This window comes from Sarcophilus harrisii, chromosome 1 (assembly GCF_902635505.1).
Source record: "Sarcophilus harrisii chromosome 1, mSarHar1.11, whole genome shotgun sequence".
Taxonomy (NCBI): Eukaryota; Metazoa; Chordata; class Mammalia; order Dasyuromorphia; family Dasyuridae; genus Sarcophilus; species Sarcophilus harrisii.
In genome coordinates, this window is record NC_045426.1 from 326,783,357 (window position 1) to 326,806,819 (window position 23,463).

At 35.2% G+C, this 23,463-nt stretch overlaps 1 protein-coding gene and 1 long non-coding RNA gene across 2 annotated transcripts in view; one reads left to right on the forward strand and one right to left on the reverse strand.

The window, feature by feature from the left end:
• LOC111719365 (guanine nucleotide-binding protein subunit alpha-14-like) overlaps window positions 1-23,463 on the forward strand; it is a 123,199-nt gene that overhangs the window by 6,405 nt on the left and 93,331 nt on the right. The gene's annotated exons all lie outside the window — the stretch shown is intronic.
• On the reverse strand, window positions 1,722-22,437 carry LOC116420466. The gene is made up of 5 exons (XR_004230795.1): window positions 22,064-22,437; window positions 11,865-12,025; window positions 9,866-10,140; window positions 2,304-2,439; window positions 1,722-2,214 (listed from the first exon to the last, which is right to left on the reverse strand). It is a non-coding gene; the product is annotated as an uncharacterized LOC116420466 (long non-coding RNA).

Genomic DNA, 23,463 nt, shown 5'->3' on the forward strand with positions numbered 1-23,463 from the left:
CTGAAGATTAATTTTTTGAAATAAAATTTTATTTTATTCTTAAATGTCCTAGAAAAAGTATTAAGGGGAAAATTAATTACTTCTTCCTATTGCTTTTATAATGAAGGAAGAGATAAAGACATCCACTAGATGGCCATTCTAGTAATTCAATGTGAACCAGAATTGGACTGGAAAATATTTTGTCTTGGCTAGCCAGCATTAATAAGCCTGAATTTCTCTAGCCTATGTAAATTTAAAAAATACTATATTTGATTAAGGTTGATATTGACTAGTTGCTTTAGGATTGTTAAATGTCCTGTTGTTAATCATGTACAAGGTAAAGAAACTGAGCGACTTGATTGGAGATTATATAGCTGACTAGTTCTAGAGCTAAGACCTAGAACCCAAGTCTCTTGACTTTCCAGGCCAGTACTCTTCTCACAAATTCATCCACATTCTTTTAAAAATTACAGCAAGTGGAGTGCTTACTTAGGATAATTGGAAGTAGGCAATATAGACTAATTTGATGTAATGGATTTATAATGAATAATTGCTAGAGATCATTTTCTCCAGTAGTAAGAACAGGAGATAAAAAGGAAATGAAGAGCAGTCTACCTCATTCATTACCAAGTGAAAAATATCTCAAACTTAGTAAGGGGGAACAAAAGCAAAGATCTTGTGTTACCTCATCTTCCTTTTTGTCTCCCAGGATTTAGCTCTTTCCATTGATTTATTCCAATTGCCAGTGTGATTGAGCAGGATCTTAAATGTCTTCTAAATTGCATTTTTTCCAGTGGCTAGTGAGCTTACTTTTTTAGCAAAGGATGCAGTAGCAAACTAGAAGACAAAATTGCCTGGTAAAGGAGTGTAGCATATTATTTTATAGTTATCTGGAGAAGACCAGCAGTTGAGTTACCAATATATAATCTTATTGAAACCTAGTCTGTTACATGCTTTGATTAGGCAGCAAATTCATGTGAAAAATCTTTTTTTGTGGTGTGGAGTGTTTTGGAAATTCAAATGGATTTTTCTTAGGTGATTGAAATGTTTTTTGGAAAGAGTTAGAAGAATTGCTATTTCTACAGAAGATAGAAGGAAACTAGTTTTCATTTAATATTTTCTGTGTGTGTGTCTCTGTCTCTATCTTTTAACAAAGCTGTTTCCTAGTACCATTCCTGATAATTTGTTTTTATCCTTAACCTTTTTTTTTCCTTCCTTCCTTCTTTCTTCTTCCTCTTCAGATTTTTAAAATTAAGATGTTAATTGCATCTTAATTAATGGAAATCTTGATTTCCATTGTAATGCTCCTTCAGTAGTTATACATAAATAATGGGAATAGGAGGTGGTCTTATCAGATAGGAATACAATGACTTTATGGAGACTTATTTAAGAGTTAAAGCTACACCACCAAACCCTACACTCTAAAGAAGAAAAGCTGGAAATATCATATGAAGCAAGGAGAAGATGCCAATTCTGGAAAGTAGCTAATAAACATTTCTTGTGATAAAAACTTGGGGATTTTATAGGATGGAAAGGTCATTATTCTAGTACACATCAGCAGTGCTAGTATAGAAGGAGGGGAAAGTTAATATTATATTTGACTGAGTCTAGAGCAAGGATTTTTAATATTTTAGCATCTTGGGACCCTTTGGCAGTCTGGTGAAATCTATTTTCAGAATAATGGAAAATAGGATGATAATTTTCAGAATAATGCTTCCAAATGCCTAAAGTACAGGATTCAAAAGAAACTAATTATATTGAAATGCAATTATCAAAATATGTTTTAAAGTAATAATTCCTTTATACTTTGCTTTGATCATACTACATCTGCAGGCTTAGGTTTAGTTCTTGGCATCACATTTTAGATGGGACAGTCTAAAACATGACAATCAAAAAATGAGTGAAGGAAGTCTTGGGGGAGTGAGGCAATTACTTGAACTCAGTTATTGGAAGTGGAAAGACTAAAGAAAAAAGAGAATAAACTTGTTCTGTCAGGCTTTGAAAGGCATAATTGGGACTAATGGGTGGAAGTTACAAAAAGCCAAGAAGATTTTCAGTTTAACATAAGGAAAAATTGCTTCTATCTAATGGAGCTGTCCAAAAAAGAAATGCAAATATGTGCCTTAGTAAGCAGAAGTAAAGCCCACACATGAGGATATTGTCACTGGATCTGTGATTTAGAAGCTTGGACTGGGTGATCCCAGAGGTCCCTTCTGACTCTCTTGCTCTTTGGTTCTATGCCAAATACAAAAGAATAGTGAGTTTTACAAACAACAACAAAAAATAGACCTTTAAATTGAAGAAGAAGAAGCAAAGTGAATTACTTTTAGGAAGGTTGCTGATGAAATAGGGAGAGTCATTTTGTAAGTGGTTTGAATTTAATTTTTGTAAAGACTGCATTTTTTCCTTTGTCATTTTAAAATGAAATAATTTGGAACCAGTCCTCAATCATTGGCAAGCCTGGATAGGAAAAAAAAAAAAAAAAACAGTTTTGAGTGGAAAGAATGGTTGAATTTGTCTGATGTCTCTGGCCAGTTTATTCCTGTTAGACCTTAAAGTATAGCTGCATTATGAAGTGAAAGGCATAAGGAAAGAAAAAAAAAAAAAAAACAAAGGCAGACATGGAACAAAAATAAATATGATGAGGAAATGATTGGCATATATTATTCAAAATAAAATTAGCAGAAGGATAGTTAAAATACCTAGAGATAAAAGGAAAAAGAACTAGAACACTTTCCCACCCCCACCCCCTCATATATACACATGATGTGAATCAGACTTCTTCCTAGAACTTCTGAATATTTAAAGGGGTTGGCCCATTAGGCTTATATAAACTCAGTGAGCTAATTTGAAATTAGAGATTTCAGGGTATGGGAAGTGGGAACATCAAGAGCTAAACCAGGAAAAAAAAAAGATTGACAGCACAGGTCTCTTAGGCAAAAGACAAAACACAAAATACAGGCTAGGACTTAACTATAACTAAGGAGGAAAGAGATTGAAGAGGACCATCATCTTTACAAGCATCTCTGAACAAAGATTGGCTGAAACCATCAGTTATAACCATGCTTTTAAGGGCTGAGGAAAGTTTAAAAAAAAAAAAAAAAAGATCTGTTCAAAATAAGTCATTTTGTCTATTATAAATGCCCAAATTACCTATAAAGGGCATCCAAAAAAAGAACTGATGAATAGAAATGTGTTAGAATAATTTTATATATATACACCTATTTGTGGCCATTGATAGCCATCCTTGAGGGAGCAGGAGAAAAAGGCAAAAAATTAAAGAAATTTACATATTTGTATTTTTGAAAGGAGTATATTTGAAAGGAGTAGCAAGTTCTATGTAGTAGTACATTTGTAGTTTCATATATAATTGTCTTTTTTGTCATATGTTTTGGAAATGCTTATTTTATTCCATAAATTAAAAATAAAATAAAATGAATTTTTAAAAGGCAAAAAAAGATATATTGGACAATTGCTTTCATAGAGATTATTGTTGGAGCCATTCAGTAGTATGAGTTTACCAAAATAGTATGGTGGGAGAAAAGGTCAAGGATAGATCTTTGAACAATATTTATGTGTAATGTGTCATCAGGGTGGCTTTAAGTTTACATGATAAGTTTATTATATATTTAAAAGGAATAGCAAGTTGTACTTAATTGATTTGTGGTTGCATTTGCAATCATCTTCATTGTTATATACTGTTATGGAAATGTTTGTTTTATTCCATAAATTCAAAATAATTTTTTAAAAAAGAAAAAAAAAAGTCTCTTCTTTCTCCAGCTTCTACTGCCAGTGACTGAGTAGTAGCAGATACCCATTACATACCTTTGCCTCAACTCTCAAAGAGGGATTAACTAAAGAAAAAAGTAAATTCTAATTACAACACAAAAACCCTATATGTTAGGAATCCTTGATTGGAGGGCTTTGAGCAATTTTGGTTATGCTAACTTTTCATTTACTATCTGTCAGTTCCCTAAAGGAACACAGAAGGAACTTGTGAGACTTGATGGGCTAAATATTGCTCTTAAACTTAGAATGAACTGGTAACAGGGTGTGACTGATTACATCTCCAGAGACAAAGTGGGTAAGGAAAGGGCAGTGAAAATTATTGCTGAACATCTGCATCCTCCTTCTCTAACAATTCAATAGTGTTACAAATTAAAGAGAAAAAAAATCATTCAATAGGTCCTCACCATATTGCCAGGAATGATGCTCTGCCCTGGGGATAAACATGATAATATGAGAGACCCTATTCCTCCTACCTCCCCTAACCCCTTTGTTTTACAGTGAAGAAACTACTGAGTATGAGTATGTGCTCAACACTTATGAGAAATCTGCTTCCATTCTACCTTTCTCTTTTTTCCTTCAGACCCCATATACAGGATTTTGTTCTATCACTTTAATCTCCCACTTCATAATCTCTTTTCTAAAGGTGATAGTTGTTTCACATAAAATTAATCTGCCTCTTATTCTATCCACCCTCTATTAATGCTATTTTCCTTGTTCCTGTTTCTTCATTATAGTTCCTTGTTTGATTTTATTATTTTTCTACTCCAAACTCCATCTATTTTATTGTGTGTACTGTCTTCTGTTCAGTTCAGGCAAAAGTTCCCACTTCCCCTTCCTCCATGTTGGCATACTCTTTTTTCTTCACATACTGATTATGTGAAATAACTAGTAAGTTCTTATGCTCAAAAAGTTATCAAACTGTGCATACCCTTTGATCCAGCAGTGTTACTACTGGGATTATATCCCAAATTGATTATAAAGAAGGGAAAGGGACCTGTATGTTTGCCCGAATGTTTTGGCCCCTTTTGTAGTGGCTAAAACTGAAACTGAATGGATGTCCATCAGTTGGAGAATGGCTAATAAATTGTGGTTATGAATATTTGGAATATTACGTTTGAAGAAATGACCAACAGGATGATTTCCAGAAGGCCTGGAGACTTACACGAACGATGCTGGTGAAATAGAGGACCAAGATCATTATATCTTCAACAAAATCTATATGATGACAGTTCTGATGGAAGGCCTCCTCAGCCAGATCAACCAAATCATTTCTAATGGAGCAGTAATGAACTGCCAACTATGCCAGAAAAAAGAACTCTGGGAATGACTAAAAACCATTACATTGAATTCCCAATCCCTATATTTATAACCTGCATTTTTGATTTTCCTTCACAACTAATTGTAAATATTTGAGTCTATTTTTTTTTTAAGCAAAATAACTTTTGGTCATGTATACTTATTGTGTATCTGTTATATTTTAATATTTTAAATCTACTGGTCATCCTGCCATCTAGGGGAGGGGTGGGGTAAAAGGTGAAAAAATTGGAACAAGAGGTTTGGCAATTGTTAATGCTGTAAAGTTACCCATGTATATATCCTGTAAATAAAAGGCTATTAAATAAAAAAAAATAACTAGTAAGTTCTAATTCTTTTCCCTAGTGTATTCCTCTTTCCTTTCTTCCCATAAATTTATCAAAACCAAATTATTAGTTATCTGTAGGGTGAGGAGAGGGGAGAGGAAAAGAAAGAAAAATTTACATGATAATTTTGTTGTATATTTGAAAGAAATAGCAAATTGTGCAAGGTAGATTTACAGTTAGTTTCATGTAAAATTTTTTAATTGTACTGTTATAGAAATGCTTGTTTTATTCCATAAATTAAAAATAAAATTTAAAAATCCAAATGAAAAAATTCACAGACTCTCAATATTATTAAAATTCTTTGATACTTGAGGACATAAAGGTCTTAGTAGACATGTTACCTCTCTTTTAGAAACATTTTGTCATCATATAATTCCTTTCAATTGTTCCAGTGTATTTACATTTTAGTTTTTGTTTTACATAACTTTAAGGAGAAAAGGTCTCGGGAATCTTCTAAAGCCAACAAATCATAGGATTTGTGAATTTATAGTGAAACAAAGGAAAAAGTGGAGAGACAATTTCTGGGTATAGTCAGTTTATAATTAGAGTAGTCAATGATGAATTGATGATCAGTAGTTTCAGTAAGTAAAAGCAAAATCATGTGGATCACTGAATACAATAGTTTATGTGAAAAATGATTTTTTTCTAAAGGACTACAGGCTAACTATTTGTCTCAATAAGGTGATGTTCCTTTTTTTCCTTCAGTGAATCTGTGATCCAATAATAAAAATCATACTTCATAGTGTCTGTCTTCTTGTAAATCTTCCAGAGGATTGACCACATGGAGGACGTGCAAAATGGTAGCTAGAAAAGTTAATACAATCTTAGACAACATCAAGATGTCAGGATTCCTGGACTTTGCCTATATTAACTCACACCTGGAGTATTGTATTGAGTTCTGAACACTACATTTTATTTTATTTTATTTTATTTTACATGACCAAAACGTTATTTTGCTGTACAAAAAAAATCAGACTCTGAAATATTGTACAATTAGCTTGTGAAGGAAATCAAAAATGCAGATGGGCATAAATATAGGGATTGGGAATTCAATGTAATGGTTTTTAGTCATCTCCCAGAGTTCTTTTTCTGGGCATAGCTGGTTCAGTTCATTACTGCTCCATTGGAAATTATTTGGTTGATCTTGTTGCTGAGGATGGCCTGGTCCATCAGAACTGGTCATCAAATAGTATTGTTGTTGAAGTATATAATGATCTCCTGGTCCTGCTCATTTCACTCAGCATCAGTTCGTGTAAGTCTCTCCAGGCCTTTCTGAAATTATCCTGTTGGTCATTTCTTACAGAACAGTAATATTCCATAATATTCATATACCACAATTTATTCAGCCATTCTCCAACTGATGGACATCCATTCAGTTTCCAGTTTTTAGCCACTACAAAAAGGGCTGCCACAAACATTCGTGCACATGCAGGTCCCTTTCCCTTCTTTATAATCTCTTTGGGATATAATCCCAGTAGTAACACTGCTGGATCAAAGGGTATGCACAGTTTGATAACTTTTTGAGCATAGTTCCAAACTACTCTCCAAAATGGTTGGATTCGTTCACAACTCCACCAACAATGCATCAATATCCCAGTTTTCCCGCATCCCCTCCAACAATCATCATTATTTTTTCCTGTCATCTTAGCCAATCTGACAGGTGTGAACACTACATTTTAGAAAGGCAAGTTGGACAACTCCCAGAGAAGGGGAACCAGTTGGATCTAGCATCTTCTTTCTTCTCTCTCACCCATAACATAGGAAGTCTTGACTTAAAAGAATTTTCCCCAAGCTGGTCTGGCTTCAACTTTTATTGCTTCTCTTCCTATCTCTTCCAATCAAAATGAGATAGGTCAATAATCCCCAGGACCTGATTGGTCCTTGCTTCATTACTACAGTTTCCTGGTCATCTGGGATCATAAGTCCCAGCTATTTTCTCCATTGGGAGGATTGGTTGAAGGAATGTGGTAGTTTAGCTTGGCAGAGAGAAGCCTTAAATGGGGAAAGGGAACAGAGAGAAGGAAGGAAAGAACTTCTGCTTGGTGTTATTTGAGGGCCTTCTTCGTTCAGATTATACTTGTTCTTCCTAGAGAACTGAGCTAGAGACAATGGGTGGGAGTTGCAAAGAGATTTAGTCTTGACAAATCAGGGGAAAGTCCTAAATAGATTGATTTCAATAGGGAATAGATGGCTCTTAGGAGTAGGGAGTGCTTTCTCTATAAATCTTCAAAATACTTGCTAGGTTTTGTAGTACAGTTTAATGCCAGCATCCTCTTAGTTCAGATTTAGTTTTGGGATGAAATGAGGCTCCTTTAAGTCAATGAGGTTTGCAACAAGGATAGAGTTGTACTTGTCTCCATCTGAAAATATGTCAATAGGTCATTAGAGTATGATGATTTGTGTAACCTTAGGCACCCAACATACTGAGAGGTCCAGACACTAAATGGCTGGGACTTATGATCCTAGATGATCAGGGAATTGTGTTAGTGGAGCCAGAGCCAATAAAGTCCCAGGGGAACCTTTGTCCTTGATCTACCTCATGTTGATTGGAACAGGTAGGAAGAGAAGGAATAGAAGCTAAAGCCAGAACAACTTGGGGTCAATTCTTTTAGCTCAAGACTTCCATGTTATGGGTTGGAGAGAAGTAACATTAGAGAAGTACTGATCCTATCACACAGATTATAGAATAAATCGATTAAATTACAAGTTGGACTAGATGGCTTCCTGTTATGGTAGCCACCTGCTAGTGGCTGCTGAGGATCTAATTCTGACCAGCAGAACAGATCCCTTCATGTGAGAGGATGATAAAGATACAAGGAGATTGAGAGGCAGGTGCATTGTCTGACCTCTCTCCTCTTCCCTCTTGCCTCTAATTTATTTCCTTCCCAATTCGCAAGCAACATCTGTGTCAGTAAAGCTGGTTTGCAATTCCTTCAAGTATGAGTCACAGCTTTGGGGGCTTTTGGAGAATCATCCTGCTCCTTCACACTTAGGCATGGTCCTTAACATACAGGCTACATGGCCTATCTCAGAGAGAGCAATGCCTCATTGCCCCTAATAGCTTCCGAGCTTCCTTTCAATAATATAATTACATACCCTCTTTATTGTCTGAGTATGTAACATGCATAATTTCTTTAATATAGAACTGACAATATTTTTGTTCATATTTGAAAATATATTTTGAATGTCTGCTTAAATTTAATTTTGACTCTTTTGTCACACACACAACATATTTTCCCTCTTTAAAACTTACAAATGGATCATAACAGGTAATCAACCTAACTTTGAGAGGTTTCCAGAGACTTGTCTATGTGTTAAGTTAAAAGATCAAAGAAGATTACTTTGAGTAATGAAAGTCTGTGCTTAAAAGACCAAAAAACCTCATTTGGCATGTCTTTGATTATTAAACTCCAGTTCTCCAACTATATATTTGCATCTTCAGAAACAACTTATCATTAGCAAATGGAGATGAGATTGGGTACTCTATATTATCTTTTGAAATTTGCATAAAAGAATTCAAGCCCATAAACTTTAAGAACCAAATTTAAAAATGGCAAATGAATCAGACTATTATGAAAGACAAGTATTAAAATTATGTCAAACATAGAAGAATGTACTTTACATGGGGAGAAAAAGAATTGTCTCCTTAGACTAATGACTTAAGCTTATTAATATCATGATTTAACTCAAATTTTCTCTGCTTTAAAGTATCTTTCTGAGAGATTACTTCTTGTCACTACTTCCTCCCCCTCTTTATTCTCATGCAGTTACTAAATGATGATTATTAAGCCTGAAATTCTTGGCAACTGCTATAATCTGTCATTTGATGCTCATTTTCTGATTTTGTCACTTTCCTCCTCTTTCTCCAAACTAGACTCATCTAGACAGTATCCATTCTTCTTCCTGATGCCATCTTCCTAATTGGATTAATTTAATACAAAGACGTTAGTAAATCTGGGCTTGTCTTTAGTGAAGGAGCTTTAAAGAACAGGGCTGAGAGAGTTGAGCCCTTGTAGTGCCAGATAAAAGGGAAGATTTCTTTGTAAAAGTGTTATTTTGGTTATTTGAAAACAAAGTGACCTTTTTCTTGTAAATGAGTTCTAACTGTACTTTGTATATCCTTTTATATTCAGAAATTTGAAAATAAATGTGACACATCTTGTGTTTCTCCTCTGTGGATTTCTGAATCACTCCTCTCCTATTTCATGTGCTCACCCTTTTCCCTTTAGTAGTTAAAACCAAATTAGTACTAAGTAATCCTATCTTTCCCTCTCCTCTACCCCAAGTAAGTTTGACATTTGTTTTTTCTTCTTGTACCCAGCATACCTTTTTTTTAAAGTTATTTTTTTTGTTGTATTTGGCATTCATTGAAAATCCCTATTTTCCCCCCCTGGACTTTAGCATTCCTGACACTTCTCTAGAGCTATAACTTTTTTTTAAAAATAGTCTTCACTTACCTGCTCTTTCATCTTCTATACATATCTTTAAATTTCTTGGTTGAGATCTCTTTACAGACAAGTCTGTCACTTCAGAAAGCTTTTTTTTCCCTTTCTTATCATGACATCGTTTTTGAGCTCATTGCACTTGAGCCAATTTCCTGCATTCTTTAAACACTTTGAAAGTCATTTTTCTAAAATTAAGGAGATCTGTCACATTATGCTGGCTGGCCCATCTTTATCCATGATGTGCTCCAAAATAGGATGGTTATTGCTTTCTGGACTTGTTTCCTTACCTATAAAATAAAAACACTAGGTAACATGAGCAGCTTTTTTACACTCTAAAGTGAAGCATGATACAGAAGGAAACCTGCTGGCTTTAAAAATCAGAGGTCTCGCATTCAAATCTGAATTCTGTTACTTTCTGCCTATGTGATTTGAATAAACTATTTAACCTCTGAGAACCTCAATTCCTATACTAGCTATGTCCCGAATAGCAGTGCCCTTCAATTGCTTCTACCTTTTAATAGACGAAATCATCATTAAGTCAATTCATCTTTTTCTCAACTGCCCCACTTTTACCAAATGTCTGCCGGGTTGAAATCCTTTATCACTGCCCCCTTGTCAGCTATTATGATGTGCCTTTATAACTAATGTTAGAAGTATAGTGAGGCTTTGTACCACAAATTGCATCCAGGTCAAGTGACACAAAGTGTTTCTTCATTTGAAAAGATCAGTTGCCTTTCCATAGTACAGATAGAGATTCTGGGGCACTAACATGAAACAGCTGGTGGGGAGACAGACCATTGAATCAGTCACATCATACAATCAGATTTAAAGCTGAAAAGAAACTTAGAGGTCATTGGGAACCTTTTTTTATAGTTGAGGATACTGGAGTTCAGATAGATTCAATAGTTTATCTAGGATCTGATGGTGCAAACCAGCCTGTTGTAACTATTTCCTTTCTTTCTGTCTCTCTCTGTGTCTTTGTCTCCCCACTTCTTCCCTCTTCCCTTGCTCTGTCTCCTCCTTCTCTCCCTCTTGCCCAGGGTTACATAACTAGTATCAAGTGTCTGAGGTCAGATTTGACTTCAGCGTGGGCACTCTATCCACTGCACCACCTAGTGCCCTTGTAACAGTTTTTTACTCTGTATCAAATTCCATTGTTTCTGTGTTTCAGTAGTATTGCAAATGCTGTCAACATTTGTTAAATTTTGTATATTATTTCATTTGATTAAAAACTATCCTGACACCTGCTCTGGAAAGACCATATATCTAATATTTATTTACAAGATGTTGATATATGAATGTCTTTCTACTCCTCGACAAGTTATTGCCTATCCTAAGGACTTCTTCTGCAGCCAATATTAACTGTTCCTTCTCCTGGTGATGTTTGTGTATGCTACTGATTCCATGGAGTCCAAGAAGTTGCTTCATTGACAGAGTATTCATTTCTACTTATTCGAAAAGAACTTTGACCCTCTTATATTTCCTTGGTGTTTGAACAGTCTGTTTCTTCTCCAAATCATATTCTTTCACTGTTTCCAGCCTCCTAATCCCTTTATTTTCTATTCTTTTCTCCCTTTTCCCCCTCCCTCGAGCATTTCTTCCATTCTTTCAAAGAATACTATAGACACTAAATGGGATAGCTTTAGCTGGGGACCAATCCATGTGTGGCATATAAAGTTATTAGCTGGCAGCTAGGTGGCCCCATAATGCACAGAGTGCTGGTCCTGGAATCAGGAAGGCTCATCTAAGTTCAAATGTGGCATCACATACCTACTAGCTGTATGAGCCTGGGTAAGTCATTGTTAAGTAACACTTAACTGTGTCCTCATCTGTAAAATGGGCTGGAGAAGGAAATGGCAAACTAGTCCAGTACCTCTGCTAAGAAAACTCCAAAATTGGAGTCATGGAGAATTAAACACAACTTAAACAACTGAATAACAGCAAATTAATTGGCTCTAAAAAAACATATTATGAATAACACCTAATACAGATCACTAATTATTGCCCTTACCTTCCACAGTCGCAAAAACTGAGTCTCAGTTCTGTTCGTGGCAGATCTATATGGGGCTGCTAAGCAAGACTTTTCTCATAATGAATTGTATGTCCTTTCTTGAATCACAGTGTCTTTTCCAGTTTATTCAGTGTTCAACTAGTAGATTCTTGCCATTTCCCCTAGTGTGAAACAACTTTCTCAGAGGCCATGCTTCTTTTTACAAAATTATCCTGTTTCATTTGTAGTTTGATAAATCAAGTACCTATAATTTCATCTGCATTCTGTATATTTTCTCTTCAGTAATATGTAGTAGCTTAACAGATAGTCTTCAAAAAATGTGGCTCAACATTTTATGTCCTTTTCATCAGTGTGATGGTGAGCTCCTTCTGATTTAGACATGTCCTCTGACATTCAACATCATTCATCAAATTATTCTAGAATGTTGGGTTTCTATGAGAGCTTATATTAGATTGGAATTTGTCTTTCCCGTGTTCTCTGTCATGCCATGATGAAGTACCACAAATAGAAATGTGTACCTTGCAAAATATAGACAATTGCCAAGAATTCTAAAATTAACTCTAGTTTTTTTGAATATGTTTATGATAATTTGATGGTTGTTTTTACTGCCCAGTACCCTCCCTTAGCAGATCTAAGTGATAAATGAAACTCAAACAGCTTTATCTTAATAAATCTGAAATAATTTGAGCAGGAGATTGAACATTTTAAAGTCAGATTTATTCATACTTAGATATGGGCTTTTAATTAGTCACTTATCTCATGTTAAAATACATAATTATTTAAGATTAATTAGATCAGGTACTCCTGATTGGGAGTACTTCAGATTGGGAACTCCTTGAAAGCAGTGATTAGCTTTTGCTTTTTTTCCTATCCATAGCACTCAACAACTATGTGCCCAGCTAGTAGTAAGCACTAAATAAATGTTTAATGATTTACTCTCCCAAAATCTACCTACATTTTCATGAGGTCTATCTTCTCATAATGGCCAATTGTTTGCAAAAATACAAATTTTTAATGCTTGTAAGGTTTATTTTTTTGATATTTTAATAGCTTTTTATTTTTTCCAAGTACATGCAAAAATAGTATTCAACATTCACCTTTGTAAAACCTTATGTTCCCCCCCAAAAAATACATATTTTTTTCTATGGATTCAGACAATAGAGTATGACAGAGGCAGTGCCAGATTTTAGCTAAGATTCTACAACATACTGATGTTAGCCTGAGGGCCTATTTATTATTCAGTGTAAACCTAAGCAGTGAAAAATAAATATGTAGAGTAGTGGTGTGGAGGTGGGAAATGAAGTGGCACTGGTGTCGATGGCGAAGAGGGCAAGTCTCTCTTTTCTGGTCCCCTCCTTCTGGTGTGTGTTACCATGCTTTCTCAGTTATTCCCTCGAAGCTTCCCCTGAAGTGTGATTTTGTCTTGTCATTCCCTAAGCTCTGCACTATCCTTCCCACCCCAGGTTTTCTTTTCAAAGCTGCTGAGAGAAAATAATGAGAAGAGAAAAATCATTGTTCACATTAGTCATAGACTTTGTCTTTTCCATTGCAAATAAAAACTTCTGATAATACCTAGAAAGAGCTATGTCCAATATTTTTCATTCTTTGCTCTTGAAATTTACATCATAATCAATAATTCCCAAGCTTCCAACTAGAATTTTATACTGAAATTTTGATGTATTTTCCTTCATTCTGCTCTCTTCCCCTTCCTTTCCTTCTCTTCCCCTTCCCCCTACCTTTCTCATTGTCTTCCCTTCCTTCTCTCTTCCCATCTTAACTTTATTTCCTTTCCCCTTTCCCCAAAATGTTCCAATCATTTTATATTTCCTCTGCTGAATTTGAGTAATGAAACATATTATCAAAAATACCATGATTGATCACATTTTTCTTTGAGAAACTGACTTTAAAGTCAAAGGAAAATGAGAACAAATCATTTTGCCTCTCTTTCAACAATAATATTTGCACTATCTACCTCAAAGGATTGTTATGAAGAAAGTATTTGGTAAACCTTAAGATGCCATAAAAATGTGAATTATGATTGACTTTCTTGATAGATCTTGTCAGCCAACAAACATTTGTTAAACTCTTAAATGTTTCAGATACAATCCTTATTCGAGTAAAGCTTACAATCTAATGGGGGAAAGAAAAAAAAAGAAAGCTGGAGGAGAAGAAGAGAAGGGAAGATACTGGTTCAGGGAATGAGGAGAAAATTAGGAGGGAAATGAAGAAATGGATAAACTGAGTACCCTCCTTAAATGGAAATTCAATGAGGAGCCCTGCTCTACCATCTAATCAGAGAGGTCTTAGGGATGAGGGTACTGCTAAAGTGTGTATACCAGGACCAAAGTGATCTTGAAAGATGATGAGATCCCTGGGGGAATAAAGAAAAAACAATTCTTTAGTGTATATGGGAGTGGGTGCAGACCTTCAAGCTTACCATTAAGTCCCTTGGAGCTAATGAGCAATGTGGTAATAAAGGAAATAGAATGTTGGAGCTGGAATTAGGAAGATTTGAATTCAAATTCTGCCTCAAATACTTGCTAGCTGTGTGACTTCAGAAAAGTCACTTAATTTTTGTTTGCCTCAGCTTACTCTTTGGCAAAAATGGCAATAATAATAGAACCTACCTTCAAGAGTTATGATGAGAAAAAATATGATAATATTTGTAAAGTGCTTTGCAAACTTTAAAGCCCTATATAAGTGCTAGCTATAATGTTGGCAATCAGTCTGCTATTGAACTTGGACATGACATCACTCATCTCATAGCCAAATAGGTCAACCTTATGTCACTTCATTTTTTATACCAATCTTAATGGCCATACAGTTAATTAGATCTATTATGGGGGAAGCTGAGTCTTCCATTAAGATATTTAAAAGACCAGTTTTGTCATGTTTTAATCTGGTAGTGATTTTTTGGCTTTGTGTATGTCTTGAAATGGCCTATATCTTATTTTAAAACAAACACAGAAATGATTAATTGAAGACCATCTACTAAGTCATTCTATGTTGATGGAGAGTGCACTCAAGCAGATGAAATCAAAGATCTTTGAAGTGTTGAAGTTGTCGTGAGGCTGGGTGATTAATTGTAAAGAGACCTATCCTATTAATCTAAGACAAGCATAATTTCCAGCTGAGTTGAAATGAGAATGGAAGCCAAGACTCTGTCTTACATACTGACCTCCCAAGAAAATGTAATTCCCTTCTGTGGGAGACAAGATTCCTAATCCTTTCCTCTCAATATTGACGTCCAAATAGCCAGCTGCCCTATTGCCCAGAAAGCCTTTTTCTAGAATGGGGTCTACTGTACCTAGGTGGCTATGGTGAATGAAGATGTGGAGGGAAGTAGTTATCTAAATTAGTTTTTTTAACCTTGAGAATTATGTCCCTTTTTATTCTTCATCAACAGAAAAAAATATTTTTATTACATTTTAGAATCTATGGTGTCTTATTACATTCTAGTCGAGTTTGAATCATTGGACTAACCTGAGTTAGACCTGATCCAGGAGAGTACTCCTTGCACTCACTAATATATAAGGAATAGAAGTATGAGTCAGTGTATTATTTCCCACTACCATTTCCATACCCTCCCACCTCAGCTGCCATCTCTCAGCAGCAACTTCTCCTCAGAAGTTTGCTCCATCCTATTTAGATCCCTGTTGAATTATCTATGGGCTTCCAAGTCATGGTCTCTCTTCACTAATAAATTAATAACTTTAAGAACTTGGTTCCCATTCTTTCCACCTCAACCCTTCCCCATTCCAAGTCCCTTCCAACTCTATATCTATTATCTTGACCACCATATTTTTAATTCCTCAATTACTACAACTTTTGTCCTTATTATATCTCAATCAATGATCAAGTAAGAAGCATTTATTAAGTACCTATTCTATGCCAGATACTATCCTAGACACAAAGACTGAAAAAATCCCTACTAAAAAAGAATTTATATTCCAATATACAGACATATATGTGTGGGGGGGGGGAAGAGAGAGAAGAGAAGAGAAGAGAAGAGAAGAGAAGAGAAGGAGAATGAGAATACAAATACAAGAAAGTAAGTGAAAGCTCTAGAAGTTGGTGGGGATGAGTTGGTGGGACTTCAAGGTGATTCTTAAACTTTGGGTTGAAAAAGGAGAAGGATTCTATTAGGCAAAGAGAAAGAGTGAGTGCATTTCAAATGTGGGGAGAAAGTCAGTGCAAAGATTCAGGGATGAAAATTGAGTATTATGTGTAAAGAACAGGTTGGCTGGATTACCAAATTCAGGAAAGGTAATATTATGTAAAGATGGCTAGAATGAAAGGTTAGGATCAGTTCATGAAGGGCTTTAAAAGTTAAACAGAGAAGTTTATTTTTGATCCTAGAGGAAATAGCTAATGGAGTTTGAGAGAAGGAGTGTTATGGTTAGATCTAGTTCTAAGGAAAACTACTTGAGGCTAAATTGGAGAGGGGAGAGATGTTTAACAGGAAAATCAATTGAGAGGCTTTTGTAATAGACTAGGGAAACTGTGATAAACATAGGTAGCTATGTGAGTAGAGAGATGGAGTCTCTCTCCATCTCTGCAAGAGATTATAATGATAGACATGATAAGATTTGGTAGTTGCCTATGTAATGTGAAGAGAGGGAGAGGAAGAAGGAGAGGGAGGAGGAGAGAGGAGGGGAGAGGAGAGGAGAGGGAAGTAGGGAGGGAGGGGAGGAAAGAAAAGAAGAAGGGAGAAGAAGGAGAGAAGAAGAGAGCTACAATAATGTTGTCATTATGATCCTGAAAGATGAGAAAAACAATGTTGACAGAAATAGTGAAATAGGGAGAATTTTCAGGATGGTTATTTTTTTAAATAACCAATGGATTCTATTAACAATTTGAGTTTCAGTTGCCCAAGGAACATTTGATTTGGGCTAGGATGATAAATCTGCATAGAATTAATCAAATCATACAATGTTTCATTATCTATAGTAATACACCAAAAAAGAGACAGCTAGATAGATAACGCTCCTGGCCTAGAGTCAGGAAGACTCACCTTTCTGAGTTCAAATCTAGCCATAGACCCTTACTATATGACCATGAGCAAATCACTTAGCCCTATTTGTCTCAGTTTCCTTATCTGTAAAATGAACTGGAGAAAGAAATGGCAAACCATTCTAGTGTCTTTGCTAAGAAAACCCAAATGAGATATTCAATGAACATTGTTATCACAAAGATCCTTTTCTCCTCTCCTCCACCCCCAGTGGAATTTGCCTCAGATGTTGAAAACCTTATTATGATTTTGATCTCTAGTTTCTAATATACATAACAGTATATTATGTAGTTAACAAAGTACTTAATTTAACTGAGAAAATTCAGTTTAAGATCATTGTAAACTATAAACTGATGCTTTGTTTTCAAAATATACTGAGAAAAGCATTTTGCTTTTTTTAAATTATGAAATGTTCGATTATACATTCATCTAAATATTACATGAGATCTATCTTCAGAATACATTTGTTTTTCATTTGTTACGTCTCCAAATTTTACCTGTTCATTGTTAAACAATGTTGATTGTATCATGAATTTTAAAACATTGGCTTTTTTTCTAATACCATTTTTATTTCATATAATAGTTTCAAGTCAGAAGTAAAAATATTGAATTTACCACTCTGAATAATTTAGTTACTTTTTATTATCCCATATAGGAAAGGAAATACTTTTTTTTGGACTGTAATGTAACCATGGACAGGTACATATAGTTGCTGTTTGGCTTATAAGTGAATGGATTCTATGTGTCTCATACCTTTACTTTACAGCTCTGAATTTTCTTATAACCAGATAGTTAATATAGGGTCTAATCTCCTAGTAGCAGGATCAGTATGTTGAACAATACAATATAGATCAGATTTGAAGGTGGGTTTACAGAAATATGTAGTGTGTATCTACATGATGGCTACTAGTTCTACCCTTCTGAGAAGGGTATGTTTCCTAAGGAATTCACTTTAGGTCATGGAGACAGACTCATGGGCTTTAAGTTAAGTGACTTTAGTTTTAAGTCAGAGACTGCCATGGGTTCACTCAGAGTATGATTTATTCCTTATAAGCTTCTTGAGAACAGGGACTATATCATTTCCCAACCCCCTCCCCATTTTTCCCCTCTGGCTCCAGTGTATCTCATGTTTAATGCTCATTATTATTGAAGTGAGTCAGTGAGAAGAGCATTGAATTTGGAGCAGGAAAACCTCAATTTGAACACTAGCCTTTCTACTTATGGTATTGAACAAATTGATCCAGTTTTTTTTTCCATTTCTAAAATAGATATTGGTTATTGGACCAGATGGTTTCATATGATACTTTTAGTTCCAAACCATGAGATTCAAAGTCGCTTGGTATTATCCATGAGCTGCTATTGCTTCATTTATTAAACAGTTAAGAAAGGTCTATTAAATCTAGCGCCATGATTTGTAGTTGGGAAGACTGGAGTTTGAATCCTGCCCCAAACACTCAATAACTGTATGACTGGGTAAATGACTTGGGATCTCTGACCCCCCAGTTTTCTCTTCTGTAAAATGAGAAGATTGGACTTGATCTTTAAAGTTCTCTCAATCTATGATCCTCTGATTTTGTTAGGATTAGAAGATTGCTGTGATCAATCTTCTCATCTTAAAATTATGTAAACATTAAATACTTTTTTGTCTCCTAGTTAACTTCATCTTAACATCTTTATGTTTAACTTGCAAAATATGTTTCAATGTATGAAAAGTTAAGTGACAAAGAAGAGAATTCTGGTTTAATAATTGTAAAGGCAATGTAGTTTTAAGATCATTTGTAAGGCAAACAAAGAATTTAATGTATTAATTTCTTGTGGTCGTATTTTTTCCTTTCATCTTTCCTTTAAGTAAATTGTTACTGTGCTTTAATGCACCCATAAGAAATTCAATTCAGGGATAGAATTTATTTTTCAGATTGCAAGTAGTTAAATTAATATAATACATGACCATTAGCTAGATGTACTACAGGCATCAACTGTGACTTGGTTTTTATAGTTTTGTAGTTTATTGATTTCGGTAATGTGGTACTCTGTCTATGCACTTTTTCAGTTTTCTATCTATATCTCCAGTACTTTGCATGTAGAAAGTACTTAAATTATTTTTTCATTTATTTATTTTTCACACGGATCAAATACTCTCTATGCCTTTCTAATCCTGAATGATTTTTATTTTGGGTTTTTAATATAACTTTCATGTTCTCTGCAAAACAAAACAAAACTTTGGTGGAAATAATCAAAAGTACTTCCTTTATGGGAATATTTCTAGTATTATGGTTATTTCTTATTGACAATGTAAGATAATAAAGAAAGCTGCATGCCTGTACCCTGTGAGGGAAAAGTAGTTCATTTTTATTCTCCTCTCTCTGTCTTTCTTTCCCTTTCCTCCTCTCTTCCTGTGTGTGTGTATGTGTGTGTGTGAGTGTGTTTGTGTGTGTGTGTGTGTGTGTGTGTGTGTGTGTGTAGTATGTGTGTCTGTTTCTGTCACTGTCTCTTTCTTTTGGTCTCTGGCTCTGTCTCCTTTCCTCTTCTCTCTTTCTTTCTCCCTCTCCTTCCTTCCCTTTTCCTTTCCTTCTTCTTCCCCCCAGTCCCTCTCATAGATATACAAGTGAATTGATTTGCCCCTTGTGGCACAAAGTATTACAGACTAGACCCCTGCTGTTTTTCTCTGTCATTAAGGAGGCAAACCATCACTTTCTCCCCTGTTTTTACTGAATATCCTACTGTAAGGCTCTAGTCCATGTACTGCATTTTAATTTGAGCTCAGCAGGATGGCAGACAGCTTTTTCATTTCTTCATCAAACCATCCAATTCATATCTTGTTTTCATCACCCTTGATCATAGCTAGTCAGCAGCACTAGCATCTAGAGATGCTGAAAACATTAGAAAAGATGAACATCTCAGGCTGTATATATGCATGATTTAGTATAAAATATTTAAAGGAAAAGGAAAAATTGACATTAATACTCCCACATAATCTGCCTCTACTCTCCACGTATTCAAACCATGTTCTCAATCAAGGTTCACTTCAAGTCCCACGTTCTTTCTGAAGCCTTCTTTCAGTTCAAATTGAGCTCTTCTGTATTCGAACTCCCATAACATTTATTCTATTTAACCATCAAGGTCACAGACAAAATATCTGCCAAGTGGTGATAATTTAACCAAACTCTGTTAGGGACTGTGCTGGGGTATCCACTTTTTCACTTCCTAAGAGTATTTCCCTCCCCAAAAATTACATTTGAAGTACAAACTGTCATCTGTAGATTCTTTAGAATTTAGAATGTTGGTGCTATCTGAGATTCTAGAACTTTCAGATGACAACATTATTCTTAAGTAGACTTGACCTTAGGCTTCTGATTGGTGAGCATTCATCATATCTAAACTCAACCCAGACCCATCATGCTGCTCCCTAACCATTCAGTGGCATGGAACTCCATTCCACCCTGCATCTTCCTAATGGCTAAGAACAATAAGCAAATCATCAGTACCCTTTCTAGAAATGTCAATTAATTAATTGCCCTATAACTCCACTGACTATCTGACCTTCACTCATCAAAATACCTCTCTCTGAGGATAACTTAGGAGTGTGCTGGAGCTGGCTCAAAACCAGCTGTCTATTATTAAATTTTAGGGTGAGCTTTACAACCCAGTAACTGGCAGCACTACGAATATAGGCTTGATTTATTGTGTTGATGATTGTCTAGATTTGAAGTGATGGATAAAATGTGAATGATGCAGGTGAAACTTGTGTCCTTCACATATTTTTTCCTCTTGGAAATCCAGTTGTTAAATATTAACCAGCCTGCTATCACTTTCCCATATAGATTTAATTAATCTTCTTGGAATATTAGGGTAAAAGCTTATTTTGTATTTGCTTTCCCATTATTTGGCAAAATGAACACAGTAAATGTCTCATAATTTTATTCATTAATTTATTCAACAAGGTATACAATATAGATCTCTCTATTATCTATATGAAAAGAATGGGCTAGTAGGATCTGGGAAGGAGTAGACTGGAGGAGGACACTCAGCAAGGGAGGACAAGGGACCCAAGAAGAGATATTGTTCCACAATATGACTTCTCCCAGACACTTTGCTAACTACTCCAGGCTCAGAGTTCTCCACCCCATTAGCCTGACTTCTCACCACTTTCCTCTCCCACGATATGATCTTTTAGTATTGCCTTAGAAGTTTTTCAGTATGGCTCAGTGAGAACAATGTTGGATTTAGAGTCAACATCCTAGGTTTATATCATAGCTCCATCACTTTCTTTGTGATCTTGGGTGTGGTTTAGCCTGTCAGGACCTCAGTTGCTTTATTAGTAAAATGGGTTGGATTAACTGACTTTAAGGTTTCTTCCAACTTTGAATCTGTAAGCCTATATATACCTTTCCCTTTCCTCTCAGAATCCTGGACTTGACCTTGGAAATCATAAATTCTCTCTTTTGAATGAAGATTAGTCCTACAAAGGTGAAACTGACATGGCCAAGATGACACACGTCTTAAAAACACTTCATAAGACTAACTTCCTCCAGGAAATCTTCCCTCATTAACTCTCTCTAAGCATCTGCTCAGCCCTAAAGTACACAATAAGTATTAGTTTATTTTTGTTTCACTATGCCAAGTACTATAATTCCCATTTCCTCAGACTCCTCCCTCCCCTCCACACCCCTCCTACTCAGTGCTCTGCACACTGAAGCTGAAGGGAAAATGTTTTTGATTTCATGAGTAATGTAGGGATTGGTTCATCAGCCTGGCACTAAAAGATTCAGTTTGTGTATGCATGCAAGAGGAATCTAAAATAGTTGAGTTTCTGGTTTTTCAGGACACCATTGTAGTCACAGGAGGTAGAACTCATTAACTAGTTGTAATAGAAACATAACTGACTTGATTTTAAGTTTTGGTCACAAATTAACAAGACTTTGTAAATATTTGTAAAGATTTAAAGGTTGCCAATACTAGAGAAAATGAGATTCATTTCCTAAATCCTAGAAAATTCTCATCCAGGAAAAGGTATCTCTAGGTACAATATATCTCATTGCTTAATTGCTCACCAGTTTTCCAGATGACTAGATTACTTGCCCCCAAATCCAGACTTATTTAGGACAGGATAGACAAATGGTTTGTCTCATGTTCTTTGGGAATAAGAAACACCTTGGCATATTGATTGCTTCATTGCACTGCTGCTTACCTGGGAACCTCTTTCATTATGTGGTAGTCCATCTTTTTGCCATGAGTAGTCAGCTATAAACCCCTTTTGACTTGTTTACATATGTGTGTACATACACATACATTGAATACACATACATGCATGTGGGTAGGTATACAAATATGTGCATATATTACACATGAGACAAGCCTCTAGATTGAAAGCTCTATGAAGTCAAATTTTACCTCACACACAAGTTGGGTGACTATAAATAAGTGACTTAATGTTTTTCTGTCTCAGTTTCCTTAACTATAAATGGAGATAATAATAACACTCAACCTCTCTATCCCATTCCAATTGTTTTGAGAATCAAGATAATATATATAGCACTTAGCACAGTGCACAGCATATAGCAGGCACTTAATAAAGGTTTGTTCCGTTCTTTTTGTTTCTTTCCTAGAACTAATCATAAAACTTTGCCTATTGTAGCTGCTTCATAATTTTTTTCATTTTAACTGAATTGTTAGATTGGATAATAATTCTCCAAAAAGTATTTACTAACCTATTGTTATGTGCCAGGTATTGGAATTATAAAGCCAAAAATGAGACAATCCTTGCCCTCAAGGATTGTTTACTTTTTAGTTTTTGTAACTTCACTGGCTATCACAGTGCCTGGGACATAGAATGCTTTTGTCCTAGTATAGCATTCTGCTCAAATCCCTTCATTTTGAAGATGAAAAAAACAAGCTCAGAGAATGGGTAAGTGATGTTCAAAGATTAGGTTGTTCAGCTAGTTAGTAATGGAGGAAATGTCAGGACAATATTCCTATCACAGCTCAGGGCTTCAGCCTTTTCTTCTTGTTTTGGACTTGAAAAGGTTAACCACAGCAGGAGAGTATTTGTTGGGGTAGAATGTTTTAGATTTCAGTTATTTGTTCTGTAACCTATAGATCTGAACGGCTCATCTAAGGCAGGATTTCTTCATTTATTTGACTTTGGAAAAAAGAATACAGGATAATATATAATCTGATCTTTGTCTTCAAGTTGTTTGAAAGATATTTAGGCTTTCACTTTTGCAATAAAAGAATAAGAGAGTTGCAGATTTTTTAAAAAACTTTTTTTTAGCACAAAGGGATTTTAAAGGTAATGCATCCAAATGGGTCAAAATCTGGACCTTCAAAATTCCCAATTTCTTCCTGAACCAGATTAAAAAGTAATTGGAAATGTCTACCAAGATAAATAAAAATACAATAAAATCTAGATAATGTTAATTGTTTATTGAAGTGAATTTTTTTTCCTATTTCAGTAGCTCTATTTAAGTTGAAACCACTGATGGTTCATTTCCTTCATTTTACAGATAAGGAATTTGACTAAAAGGAGTAACTGTTTTCAGTAAGGTCATCCAAGATCAGCCCTAGAATTTGGACTCTAAAATAAATGCA